General features: G+C 47.3%; 1 protein-coding gene across 1 annotated transcript in view; it reads left to right on the top strand.

The window, feature by feature from the left end:
• LOC142576558 (zinc finger FYVE domain-containing protein 21-like) overlaps positions 1-13,199 on the top strand; it is an 88,614-nt gene that overhangs the window by 55,726 nt on the left and 19,689 nt on the right. The gene's annotated exons all lie outside the window — the stretch shown is intronic.

Raw genomic sequence — 13,199 nt, 5'->3', positions numbered from 1 at the left:
GAGCTGTGCCTTCAAATTCTAAATTTTGCTGACCATTTCAAGTGATTAAGACTGCATGCCAGCGTAGAATATTGTAGAATGTCTGGTACACCAGAGCCTCGGGTCAAACGGAGTACGCCTCTTTTGGAAACATATTCAAGTATTACCTACCCCAGGAGGTGTAATTAAAAGAAGTCGGGAAGAGTGAAGCGGTTTGTGCTGGACGAATGAAAGAAGACGAAGAAATGGGCTAGGGGATAAGTGAGAACGAAGAAGTTGGAAAAAAATGGCGGACGACACCCGTCTCACTGAGATTATGTCATTTCTGCTGCCGTTCTAGTTAGGAACGCTACATTCGATTGGCTGGGTGGGAAACCATGGTCCTAAATCTGTTTTGACAACCAGCATGAGGGCGTATGAGACGGAGTGCAGAAACATGGTGTCTTTGTCTATGTCCCCGGCTAACTTAGACAGTTTGAGCCAGCAGCTGACTGTACCATTTGCACCTTTTTGTTCATTGGAGGCAATGATGTGACTCAACTTCACCGACCACATTGCAGCGAAACTTTTTTTTTATGCAAGCAGAAGATAGTGCTCACCAGCCAAGCACTTTGACCGATGCGTTACTGCACTGAAACAGAAGGTGTGCCGTGAAACCCTTGATGGTTGTGGGGGTGTTTCAACAGGCGAGGGTTAGCTTGGCGTGTTTGTCTGGCATTTGTCCCACCCGAGTATCTGTGACATTCGTAACACCGGGGCTTCACCAAATGTTAATCCCATCAGTGCCTTGGAGGAGGGCAAATATGTGAGCAAGAAAATTTTAACTACGGCTTTTTCTTTTCCGTTTCACTGTTTAGCACCCGTGTTCACAAAAGGCCCTTATTTTCAGCCTGCCATTAGACTAAACCGAGGGAAGTACACTACCATCCTTCTACTGTGGAATGCAGTGTGTTTAATAAATATATAGAGCAATAAAGTTCTTCCTCAAGGAACTGCTTAACCCTTTGAGGGTCGAATTATTTTTTAAAAAAACTTTCCCAGGTGGTCAAATTACTTTATTGCGGATCTTGAATGTACAAAATGTATAAAGTCAGGAATAAATAGTAAAAAAAAAATTAGGAACGGTATTCTGGTGTCGGCATCACTCAGAACTGTAAAATGTTCAGTAGTATTTGAGAGTGTGGTAATCCTTGAAAGACGGGTCTACGCACAGCGCCTTATCACAGTCTGCACACATAAAATGCATGTCTGTTCTCCTCATGAAGCGACGAGTTGTGTTAGCGCACATATGACATCTTCTCTGCGTGCGGCTGCCTTGGGCAGAGGTCTGAGGCACCCTCTTGCGTAAGCGCGTTGCTGCAGAGAGCGAGAATACCTCGTGAGCGATGGTGATAGCTAAGAGCAGCGCCAATCAAGATAGAAATCAACTTCCGCCGCCCCTGCGAGAGCGTGCCGACAAAGAGAAAAACCACGTTTCGCGTGCCTCCGTTGCGATCACGCGGCGGAACCGAAACCACGAAAGCGCGTTGCCGCTGAGAGCGAGAATACCTCGCAAGCGGGCAGTGATAAACAAGCTAAGAGCAGCGCCAATCAAGATAGAAATCAACTTCCACCGCCTTGCTAGAGAGTGCCGACAAAGAGAAAAATGACGTTTTGGGCGCCCCCGTTGCGATCACGCGGCAAAACCGAAACCACAAAAGGGGTGTTGACGCAGTCTGCGCGACACGCTGAAACTAGAAATCAGTTCTGTTTATCTCCCCAAGAAGGTAGCGCAAATTTTAAACGCTTCTTGTAAGTCCTAAGAGGTGGCAGCACCTCCCAGTGAGCAGGTATCGTCATTATGGCGCGAAATTTCAAACGGAGGGTCGAAACCGTACCCGTATGGCAGAGACCTTGCGGGACGGAAAACCGCCGCCGTACATGTACGGCAAAAACCTTCAAAGGGTTGAGAAACACATCTGTCTCCCAGCGCATTTGATTAGATGCTGAAGGTACTTGGTTACAAAATTTTCATTCTGGATTCACCGTGGAAAGTCACTGAAGCCCACTGACCACTTAGGACAGTGCAACCAATTGAAGGAACATTCTAGAATACAGTGACTAATGCACCGTTATCCCACAGCAGACGTTGCAAACAAGCAATGGCATACCAGCTATTTCTGGGGTCAACTGAAAACCATCCATCTATCCTCTCTCTCTCTCTCTCTCTCTCTCTCTCTCTATATATATATATATATATATATATATATATATATATATATATATATATAGTTACGGATGAGATGGATTTATTTACAAGATTATCGAGGGGGCATAGAGATGAGATCGCAGACAGTCGAGCATTTTCTACACCGCGCACAGTTCTTCCATCTCCTCTTCTTTGGCTCCGCCGCACAGTGTAACAGTTTCCTCCGGCGCAGACGAAGCTTGTTGAGCGAGTTAGGGAACTACATAATTAGTAGTTCTTGATTCGGGAACCCTATGATGGTAGTGCTTCAAGTGGGCAACATGAACCACTTGAGTCTTCCACTACGCGAGGCTATTTGTTTGTGGGTGGTACAGCGTTGAATGGCGATATGTAGAACCACAAAGCCGCAGCAGTTCTTCAACAGCATCGGCGATTAATTGCCGTTCACGGTCACTTATAAAAACACGTGGAGCACTGTGACGCAGGATGACAGAATGAAGCAGAAAGCATGACGCATTGGTGGTGGTAGCAGAGGTGAGCACCACAGTCTCAGTATAGCGCATCAAGTAGTCGATGCAAGCAATAATCCAGTGACGGCCAGTAGAGCTCTTGGGAAAGGTCCGAGGAAATCGATACCAACTTTTTCAAATGGTGAGGTAGGTGCTTCCACTGGTTGCGAAAAGCCTGCAGGAGGTGTCGCCTGCTTCTTATGACATTGGCAACCTGGGCAACTTGCAGTATACTGTCTTGTGCTGTTCCATAGCTTCGGCCAATAAAAGCGCTGGCGTAATCTATGAAGCGTGCAAGCAAAGCCAAGGTGCCCCAATGCGATGTCAACTTGCATGGTGCGAAGAATAGCACTACGCAGGCCTTCGGCAAAGTAATTCTTTTTGTAAAGCAGACTGTCACTCTGCATGAAGGGCGTTGTCCGACTTGACAAGCGGGCAGCCTCCAATAGGGATATGAGTTAGGATCACGAAGTTTTTCACATTTAAAGGTGCTGAGGTCAGGAAACGCGGTAATGCTGGCAAGATAGTCGTCGTCATCGTTAGCGGTGGAGTGTGGCGACAAGAGATGAGACAAACAGTCGGCATCGGTATGACACCAGCTGCTCTTGTAGCCGACAGAAAAGGTGTATTCTTGAAGGCGTAACGCCCAATGTGCCAGCCGTCCAGAAGGATCCCACAATCCAACAAGCCAGCAAAGAGAATGTTGATCCGTCTCTATCTTGGAATGGTGACCGTACAGATATGGCCGAAAGTTCTGAATGGCGAAGACTACTGCCAGGCATTCCAATTTGGTGACAGTGTAATTTCGCTCTGCTCTCATCAGTGTCCAACTTGCGTACGCAACGACGTGCTGGCGCCCATGATGAAGTTGAACGAGGATGGCCCCAACACCCACACCACTAGTGTCAGTGTGTAGGTCAGTCATGGCTTCGGTATCGAAATGATGGAAGACAGGCCCCGAAGTTAGTAGGTACTTTAGCTGATGGAACACGTCCTTGCACCCTGTAGTCCATACGTAGAGATTGTCTTTGTGAAGGAGGCACGTGAGTGGGGTGAGCAAGTTGGGCAAAGTTCTTAATAAACCGACGCAAGTATGAACACAAGCCAAGGAAACTACAGAGGTCTTTCACTGTCTTTGGTTGGCTAAAATCGCGCAATGCAGCAGTCTTTTCAGAGTCAGGTCGAATACCATCTTTGTCAATGAGAAAACCGAGCACGAGAGTCTGGGGCTCACTGAATTGACACTTCTTTGAGTTTAAAACCAATCCAGCATTTTCTATACGGTTCAGTACGACGCCAAGTCGCTGATTGTACTCCTCAAGTATTTTGCTGAATATTATTACATTGTCGAGGTAGCAAGTGCAGATCTCCCATTTCAATCCGTGCAGCACTGTGTCCATAAACCTTTCAAAAGTTGCTGGCGAGTTGCATGAACCGAAAGGCATGGCATTAAACTCGAAGAGACCGTCTGGCGTCACAAAGGCAGTTTTCTCTTTATCTGTTGGGTGCATCTGTATTTGCCAGTATCCCGATCGTAAGTCAATGGGGGAGAAGTAGGAGGCTGCATGAAGGCAATCGATAGCATTGTCGATGCGTGGCAGAGGGTATACACACATGCTTCTTTGTGGCTGCGTTAAGTTTTCAATAATCAACACAGAATCTCCAAGAATTGTCCTTTTTCTTAACTAGTATCACTGGAGCTGCCCAAGGACTGCAAGACTCCTGGACAACGCCTTTCCCTAGCATTTCTTGAACTTGGTTAGCAATTACTTTTCGTTCTGCGGGAGAGATTCGGTACGGCTTCTGGCAAATAGGCGTCGCTTGGCCCGTGTTTATGCGGTGTTGCGTTTGCAAGTCAGAGAGCGAAATTGAACACTCATCTTGCGCGAAATCAAAAACTGGCGCACAGCAGACAAGCACCTTTTGCAATTCTTTCCGCTCTGAAGAGGATAGCGACTTGTTTGTCATGCAGTAAAATTCCATACAGTAGTCACAATTTGCTGCCCTTGTGTTGGTGGAAGCATCAATAGTGTCAATACTGACGGTCGCTTCTGAGTCAAAGGTGGCCAGCTTGAGTCCTGTCAGCAGTAAAACTTGCTCCAAAGACGCGTTCACCGTCCACACATGAGCATGACCATCTACACATTCTATATTGGATCGAGGAACCAGCACACTTTTCGTCAACATAGTATGGGAGTGCGGCTCAAATAAACCATGACAGTGATGCGGAGGGCAATGTGTGGAAGTCACTGGAACAAATACCGTAGTCTGAGCCGGTAAAAGGACATCATGAGACACAGAAAATACTGTGCTTGTCCACGCTAGATACTGCTGGTACGGGTGTTATTACGTGACTTCGAAGAAAAATTTCACCAGCCCCACAATCTAACATTGCACTACATTCACCAAGAAAGTCAATCCCAAGGATGATGCTGCGAGTGGTGTGTTCCAAAAATAAAGCAAATTCAGTTGGAAAATCTCCACCCACACTCACTATAGCACAGCAAATTCCAACGGGCCGCAGCGGCTCACCCCCAACTCCACGAAAAGTAATCTTTCGGTCACACACGAAAATCACTTTGTGTCTCAGATGATTCTTAAACAAAACACTCGCTACAGAAACTCTAGCATTGGTATCGACTAAGGCATCAGTATTTAAACCATCAACACAGACACACACTTTGTTTTTGCGCACGGCGACAGGCAGAAGACCGTCCCGCGACCTCACCTCTATCGCTCGCACCAGCTAGTTTCCCAGCTGGGATGGTGGTGAAAGTGAGCGACGTTGAGGTGATGGCGAGCGACGATAGCTGGTCGGAGGAGTAGTAAGACTGCGGTCGGAAGCTGGAGACTCACGCCGGCACGCAACTTCACGCGGTTGTTGTCGAAGGGGCAAAGCGGTCTGCCACGGCGCGCTGTCTTGGCCTCCAGTATGATAATCGGGTATGCCCGAAACTTGTTGCTGCCGTCACGGACAATACCTGGCGATATGTCCACGGATACCGCAGCTAAAGCAAATAGGTGGCTTGCAGTACACAGGATAGTCATAAAATGGGGCCTGGGGCTGGCTGTACCGGGGAGCAAGGCATTCAGGTGGTGTGGTCTGACACCGTTCAAAGGTACGTGAAGGATGCTCGAACTCCGCCGTGTCGATACAGACGCGTTCATTATGCAAAGGCCGAATTTCGCTGTTAGTTTGCAATTGGCAAATCACCAGCTGTTCGGGAGTGCGTACGTCATGCGTGTGTTGGGGTTACTCTCGTCCCGAGTCTCTTCCTCCACCTTGTACTTGAAAGTGTACCAATTCTTTAACGAGTTGTCGTACTAACAAGGCGATGTCGTGGGAAGAGGAGACGTCCACGCTTGCGATCGTGGTCACATTGTCAAGTCTACCAAACTTTGGCAATACTACATGACGTGTCTTCAGTGCCTCAAAAGCCTGGCAGTGTCTTATATCAGACGGAGTCAGCAGGTCTTCCTTTGATATAAGGAAATTGTAGACGTTTTCAGCGATGCCCTTCAGAAGATGTCCAACCTTATCTTCATCCGACATGCCCATGTTCCCAATTCTGCACAGTTTCAATACTTCAGTGTAAGTTATGCATGTTTCTCCGGGCAACTGTGCTCTACGTGAAAGCTTATGCTCAGCCTTCTTTCTTATTGAAAGTGAATCTTCGAAGCGGCTCTTGATTTCATTATCGAACCTTTCCCACATTGTCATCGTCCTTTCGTTATTATCAAACCAGAGAAGTGCGGTGAGAAAGAAAACAATGTTAGCAAGTCGCATCGTAGCGTTCCACCCATTGTGATCGCTTACCTTTTGATAATACTTCAGCCAGTCGTCAACATCCTGATCCGCTTTGCCAAAAAAGATGTGCGGTTCTTTCTGAGGGATCCAACAGATAACTTGCCTTGGGCACTCACTGTCATCTTGCATGCTTGTGTCATGGCTGCCACCAGCCTCTTGTGGTTCGTTCATGTCCGTGTCTTCAGGCGGTAGTCCAAGCAAGTGCTGGCTTCATCGGAGGGTACGTAAAAGAAGGTCGTCCAGAGCGATTACCCTGCCGCACCTCCACCAAAGTTGTTACGGATTAGATGGATTTATTTGCAAGATGATCGAGGGGGCATAGAGATGAGATCGTAGGCAGTCGAGCATTTCCTACACCACTCGCAGTTCTTCCATCTCCTTTTCTTTGGCTTCACCGCACAGCATAGCTATATATATATATATATATATATATATATATATATATATATATATATATATATATATATATATGTTTAATTAGGGTATCTCTTTATTATTAACAGACATACCCCAGATCATCAATCACGCATGGTATCTATGGCAGACGAAAAAGTTACTTGAATTTGAATTCATTCATTGAAATTATATAAAATTTCAAGATTATGCAGGAAATAGACAATGAGTGCCTGACAGAGGTCCCTGACCCTGCAAATTAGGAGCAGTACAGCACATATCATCAGCCTGTTTTATGTCCACTGCAGGATGAAGGCCTCTCCCTGCGATCTCCATTTACCTCTGTCCTGCGGCAACCGATTCCAACTAGCGCCCGCAAATTTCCTAATTTCATCGCTCCAACTGGTCTTCTGCCATCCTCGACTGCATTTCCCTTCTCTTGGTATCCATTCTGTAACCCTAATGGTCCAACAGTTATCTAACCGGCGCATTACATGACCTGCCCAGCTCCATTTTTTTCTCTTAATATCAATTAGAATATTGTCTATACCCGTTTGCTCTCTGTCTCTTAACGTTGTGCCTAGCAATCTTTGTTCCATCGCTCTTTGCGCAGTCCTTAACTTGTTCTCGAGCTTCTTCGCCAGTCTCCAAGTCTCTGCTCCATATGTCAGCACTGGTAAAATGCACTGATTGTACACCTTCCAAACAGTGCAATCAACATAAAATATTTGTAATAATCAAAAGAAAAAAAAAATGACCGCAGATGTGTGCTACCTTGCAAAATTGCAACCCAATTTCCAGTGAAGCTGTTTCTTTCGGGCAGTTGAAATAGGAGTTTCAATTGCCTGTAATTATGTCGCATCTCTTAAAATGTTCCCTGTATATTACTGCCATGTTTGAAATCTTCCCTGAATATTGTCACAACGTCAAAAACGGGTCGTAGAGCGCTATTCAGGAGGCACTGCGGAAGGTTGCCTTTTTAATGTCAAGTGCAACAGCAACTTCTTCTTCACTGCACCTTGACAAAAATGCTCATGCATACTCGCATTGTCCTTCTCTTGTTCGGAGCACTTGTGCGGCATTTGCGTCCCTTCGTAGGAAGCATCGTCCCGATGCGCAGTTTAAGCGGGATAACGGGACAAAGGACAGAGTACAACAGGACAGTCACACAGAAAAAAAAGAAAGAAAAAAAAAAGAAAAAGTTCGTTCGACAGGCACGGCTTCATCTGTACCACATGCACCACTTTGGGTAAGTGCTTGCGGCAACTGGAGCTATTGTCACTGTCAGGAACGACCTTGTAATTCACGTCGCTTAGGCAGCGGATCACTCTGTGCGGCCCAAAGTACCGTCTTAGGAGCTTTTTCAGAGAGTCCACTACGGCATATGAGTATCCAGACCCATACTTTGTCACCGGAAGTGTAGAAGACAGACCTGTGTCGAAGATTGTACCATTTTGCATCTTGCTCTTGCTGAATGCAAATACATACTTGGGCAAGTTGTCTGGCTTCTTCGGCACGCTGAGTAAATTGGTCAATGTGGATAGTTAGGGCGTCAAGCTCGTGCAGCAGCATGGCATCCTGTGTTGTTGTGGCTTCGCGAGCGTGGACCAAGCTGAATGGTGTCATTCCAGTAGTTTCTTGTCGAGCGGTATTGTAGGTAAATGTTACATAAGGCAAAATCTGATCCCAGTTCTTATGTTCTACGTCGACATACATGCATAGCATGTCTGCGAGGGTCTTATTAAGACGCTCGGTTAGTCAATTCATCTGGGGATGATATGCTGTTGCTTTCCGGTGGCTTGTACTACTGAGTGAGAAGCGAGTCAAGAAATTAGCAGTGAAGGGAGTTTCCCTGTCTGTGATGACTACTTTTGGGGCGCCGTGCCTAAGGACGTCTTCAGTGAAAAAATGAGCTGCTTCGGCTGCTGTGGCCCGCTGTGTAGCTTTCGTCTCTGCATAGCGCGTCAGGTAGTCGGTGACAACAATGATCCATTTGTTGCCAGCTGTAGAAGTTGGAAATGGGCCCAGGAAATCCATTCCAACTTGGGCTCATGGCTGACCTGGTACCTCGACCGGATGTAAGAGACCTGTGGGCTTGCCAGGAGGTGCTTTGCATCTTTGGCAGTCCGTGCATGTTTGTACTTAACGTTTTACAGCAGCGGGCAGCCTCTGCCAGTAGTACTTCCATCAGAGTCGGGACAATGTTCTCTTGTAGCCTAAATGACCTGCAGTGGTTTCATCATGGCATGCTTTTAGTAGTTCTTTTTGAATTGATGTCGGTACAACAAGCAGGTACGAGCTGCCACTGGCAGAAAAGTTATTGTATAGAACATCGTTCCGGAGGCATAACGATGGCAGTCCCCTGGCATAGAGTCCTGGAACGTCCTTACTTCGGCCTTCCAAGAAATTAATGAGTAGGAAGCAGCTCTGGGTCATGGCGCTGCTCCTGTGAAATGGTGACGCCATCGACGATGCCCAAAAATGCGGCATCCGCGTCCACATCATCATTACCTGCGAACTCGATGGGTGACCACGAGAGGCAGTCGGTATCGGTGTGCCTATTTCCTGATTTGTAAATGATGGTCATGTCAAATTCCTGAAGCCTAAGACTCTGGGTCTTACAAGTTAGTCAGCCAACAAAGAGAATGACGATAGCCGACAACTTTGAATGAACGGCTGTACAAATACGGATGAAATTTGATAACTGCCCACACCATGGCAAGGCATTCCTTCTCGGTAGCCGAGTAGTTTTCCTCCGTACAAGAGAGAGTTCGGCTAGCGTAGGTGAATTTTTTTTCGGAGCCATCTTGCCACTGCACCAGTACTCCACCCAGACCAACATTGCTTGCATCAGTGTGAAGTGCTGTAGGGGATCTTGGTCACAGTGTGCAAGAACAGGAGGTATTGGCGTAGTTCGCTAAATGCTACTTGCTCATTTTCCCCCTCACAGAAAGGGAACATCATCTCATGTCATGTGTGTTAACAGCGCAGCAATACATGAAAAATTTGCAATGAAGTCAGTAATAGGCGCGCAGCCCCAAGAAGCACCTCACTGCCTTGTCAGATGGCGTGGGGAACTTTGCCACAGCATCTGTTTTGGCTGGATCAGGTCATACACCCTCGTGACTGATGACGTGGCCAAGAAAGCACAGTTCACTGAAACCAAAATGACATTTCCCGGGCTTTAACATCAGGCCAGCTGAGCATATGGCTTGGAGAACAGTGAGTAACCGGCTTAAGTGCTCCTCAAATGTAGCTTAGAACACTATGACATCGTCTAGAAAGACCAAGCATGTTTGCCACTTCAGGCCTGATAGTACGGTGTCCATTAGACACTGAAAAGTGGCAGGCACTGCGCACAAGCCAAAAGGAAGGACCTTAAATTCGGAAATCACAAAGGCAGTTTTCTCATGATTTCTTGTCGACCTCAGTCTGCCTATACCCGCTTCGTAGGTCCATTGGTGAAAAATAATGTGCATGGCGTAGCCTGTCCAACGAATCATCTATGCATGGCAGCGGGTAGATGTCCTTCTTCGTGACCTGGTTTAATTTGTGGTAATCGATGCAGAATCGCTAACTGCCATCTTTCTTTTTGACTAAAACCACGCGTGATGGCCAGGGACTTTTCGAAGGCTGTATCACATCATCCTCGAGCATGTTCTCCACTTGCTTTTAAATCTCTTCGCGTTCTTTTGGAGCTACATGGTAGGGATTCTGTCGAATCAGCCGCGTAGTACCATCCGTGATGATACAGTGCTTGGTCAGTGGTGTTTGACCTTTGACGGAGTCCCAAAGCAATCTTGGAACTGGTGTATCAGCTTCAAGAGGCGCTGCCACTCGGAAGGCAACAGGGTGGAGCTGACCTCGACAGACAAAGGTGTCGAGGGTGGGACAGTCGTTGCTTGTAGAGCGAAATAATCTTTTACCTGGGGGATGTCGTCGCAGTACGCAATTGTAGTACCCTTCTGGATGTGACGCCGTTCATTGCTGAAGTTTGTGAGGACTTCTGCATGCACATGAGTCATGATGAGTATGCCTCTAACAATGGAAACGCCTTGTGTGAGCAATAGTGCAACGATTTGCTCTGCGATCACATCCCCGTGGTAGGGCTTCTTGCATGATACAAATACAAGGCAGCAGGATCGCAGCTGAATGGTCACATCGTCGGCGATTCGAAAACGCTCATGTTGCCTGTCATTCATCATGTCGCCCTATGGGAAGGAAGAAAATGTCACCATATGTTCCGGAATGTTTATGACTGCGCCATGATCTCAGAAAATCCATCCCCAAGATAAGGTCTTTGCAGCAATTGGGGAGAATGACAAAAGTGGCAATGAAGCTAGAATTACTGATGTGGCTTCGGGCGGTGCAGGTTCTCGTTGGTGTCATCAGCTGACCCCCAGCACTCCTTATGTGGGGCCCTACCCACGGAGTCTTCACTTTCATAATTTGGTCGGCCACCTCTTGCTGCATAATCAAGAAGTCTGTGCCAGTGTGAACAAACGCGGTGACGTGATGTCCATCCACCAGAATGCTGAGATCGGCACGGGCAACTTCGTCGGCGTGAGTATTCGTCGTTAGGACGTCTTCGTGAGGAGCATGGGGGGCATTTTTCATGTCTCGACACAGGGCAACCTTCAGCCCAGAGGTTGCTGCCGTTAGTTTCTGGACTAGGGGAGCAACCACCCCTGCCGACGTCAGTGGTGAACCTGTGGCTGTTTGGGGAAGTGTAACGCACAGGTGAAGGGAACTGCCAGTGACGACGTGATGAAGCTGCCTGAATGGGCGACAGCTGATCGCTGCTTGGGGCATGACGGTCATCGAAGTGCACGGAAGCAGCAGGCGAAAAGGAGCCGGCTCCAGCATCTGGAGGGGGGCAGTAACGGGCAATGTAGCCTGGTTTGCCGCAGTGGAAGCAGAGTGGTCGACGGTCGGCCACGCGCCACAAGTCGGTACAGTGAACTGGAAGTCGTCTCACAGACTCCCGTTGCCACCCCGGCATGGGAGCAGGCCGTGGCTTAAATGGCGCTACCGGAGGTGAAGGGGGAGAACGTCTAACCATGTCGGCATAGGTCGGCGGACGTGTTTCTCGACATGGGGCTGGTCAGGAGAAGGCTTGCCGCAACTCCTGGCACACGACTTGAGCAATAGAAACGGCCAGCGACTCGTAGGAGGAATGCCGAGGACTCATAGCTCTTCACGCAGGATGTCTCAAATCATGTCCCGTAAAGAAGTATGGTCAATAATCTAAGCTGTGGAGTTTATTGGTATGTTGTTTGGCTGGCGGGTGAAGTGGCGACAACATTGCTGAAGTGCCTCTTCGATGACAGTCGCTTCCTTGATGAATTCGTCGATCGTTTTTGGTGGATTTCTTACAGGACCAGAAAACAGCAGTTCCTTAATTCCCCTGCATTAAGTGACACACCTTCTTTGCCTCGGTCATATCACGGTCAGCTCGGCAAGACTGAAGGGCCATACCTTCCGCATATATGGCGACGGTTTCATTGGGTTTCTGTGCCCGAGCTTCAATAAGTTGTTGCACATAATGTCGCCGGTCTGAGTGTGAGAATGTACCGAGTAGCTGATGACGAAAATTGCCCCACGTTTGGAAGCTCGCTTCCCTGTTCGCATACCATGTACAAGTGCTGTTTTCTAGTGCAAAATAAGCATGGGTGAGTTTTAATTGTTCGTTACAGCGATTTACCGGAGCGACGCATTCATACTGGCCAAGCCAGCCCTCAACATCTTCAAGAGCATCGGCGTGGAATATTTCGGGGAATCGAGGGTGTTCAAGCACCTCCACCAGTGTCACAACATCAAAAACAGGAGTCGTAGAGCACTATCCAGGAGGCACAGCGGCAATATATTTTCAAGCACTTGTTAAAGAATTTTAAGAGAGCCAGTAATTCATCAACACACATTTTACTTTATTTTGTGTTCATAGCGTCCCGCCGAATTTCACTAAATGTGATCTCTGACATTTCTGGCTCTGCCAGGACAGAGGGCTAAATTCTGCTGCACTCGTCAGACACACTCATAACATTCTAGAATACTTGCATATGTAATGTATTGCCAAAGCGCTAATCGCCAATTACCCACTTATTTGTAACTTTCCAACCCATGTTATTCGTTACCTTGTCTTTATTATCACCAAACGTACAGATGCTGTCTAGTTTAGATAACTGAGGACACCAGGGAAAACCGATATATTATGCATAAAATAATATCAATAAAGCGAGGGCTTAGTAATTACTTGTAACACTTCTAAATAAACCAGAAACATTAGAACTTCGCAAAACATTGCGTTCGAACACAGAGTTCT

This window comes from Dermacentor variabilis, chromosome 3 (assembly GCF_050947875.1).
Source record: "Dermacentor variabilis isolate Ectoservices chromosome 3, ASM5094787v1, whole genome shotgun sequence".
NCBI lineage: Eukaryota > Metazoa > Arthropoda > Arachnida > Ixodida > Ixodidae > Dermacentor > Dermacentor variabilis.
The sequence above is the reverse complement of the archived record's forward strand: the minus strand, read 5'-3'. Positions and strand labels throughout refer to the sequence as shown.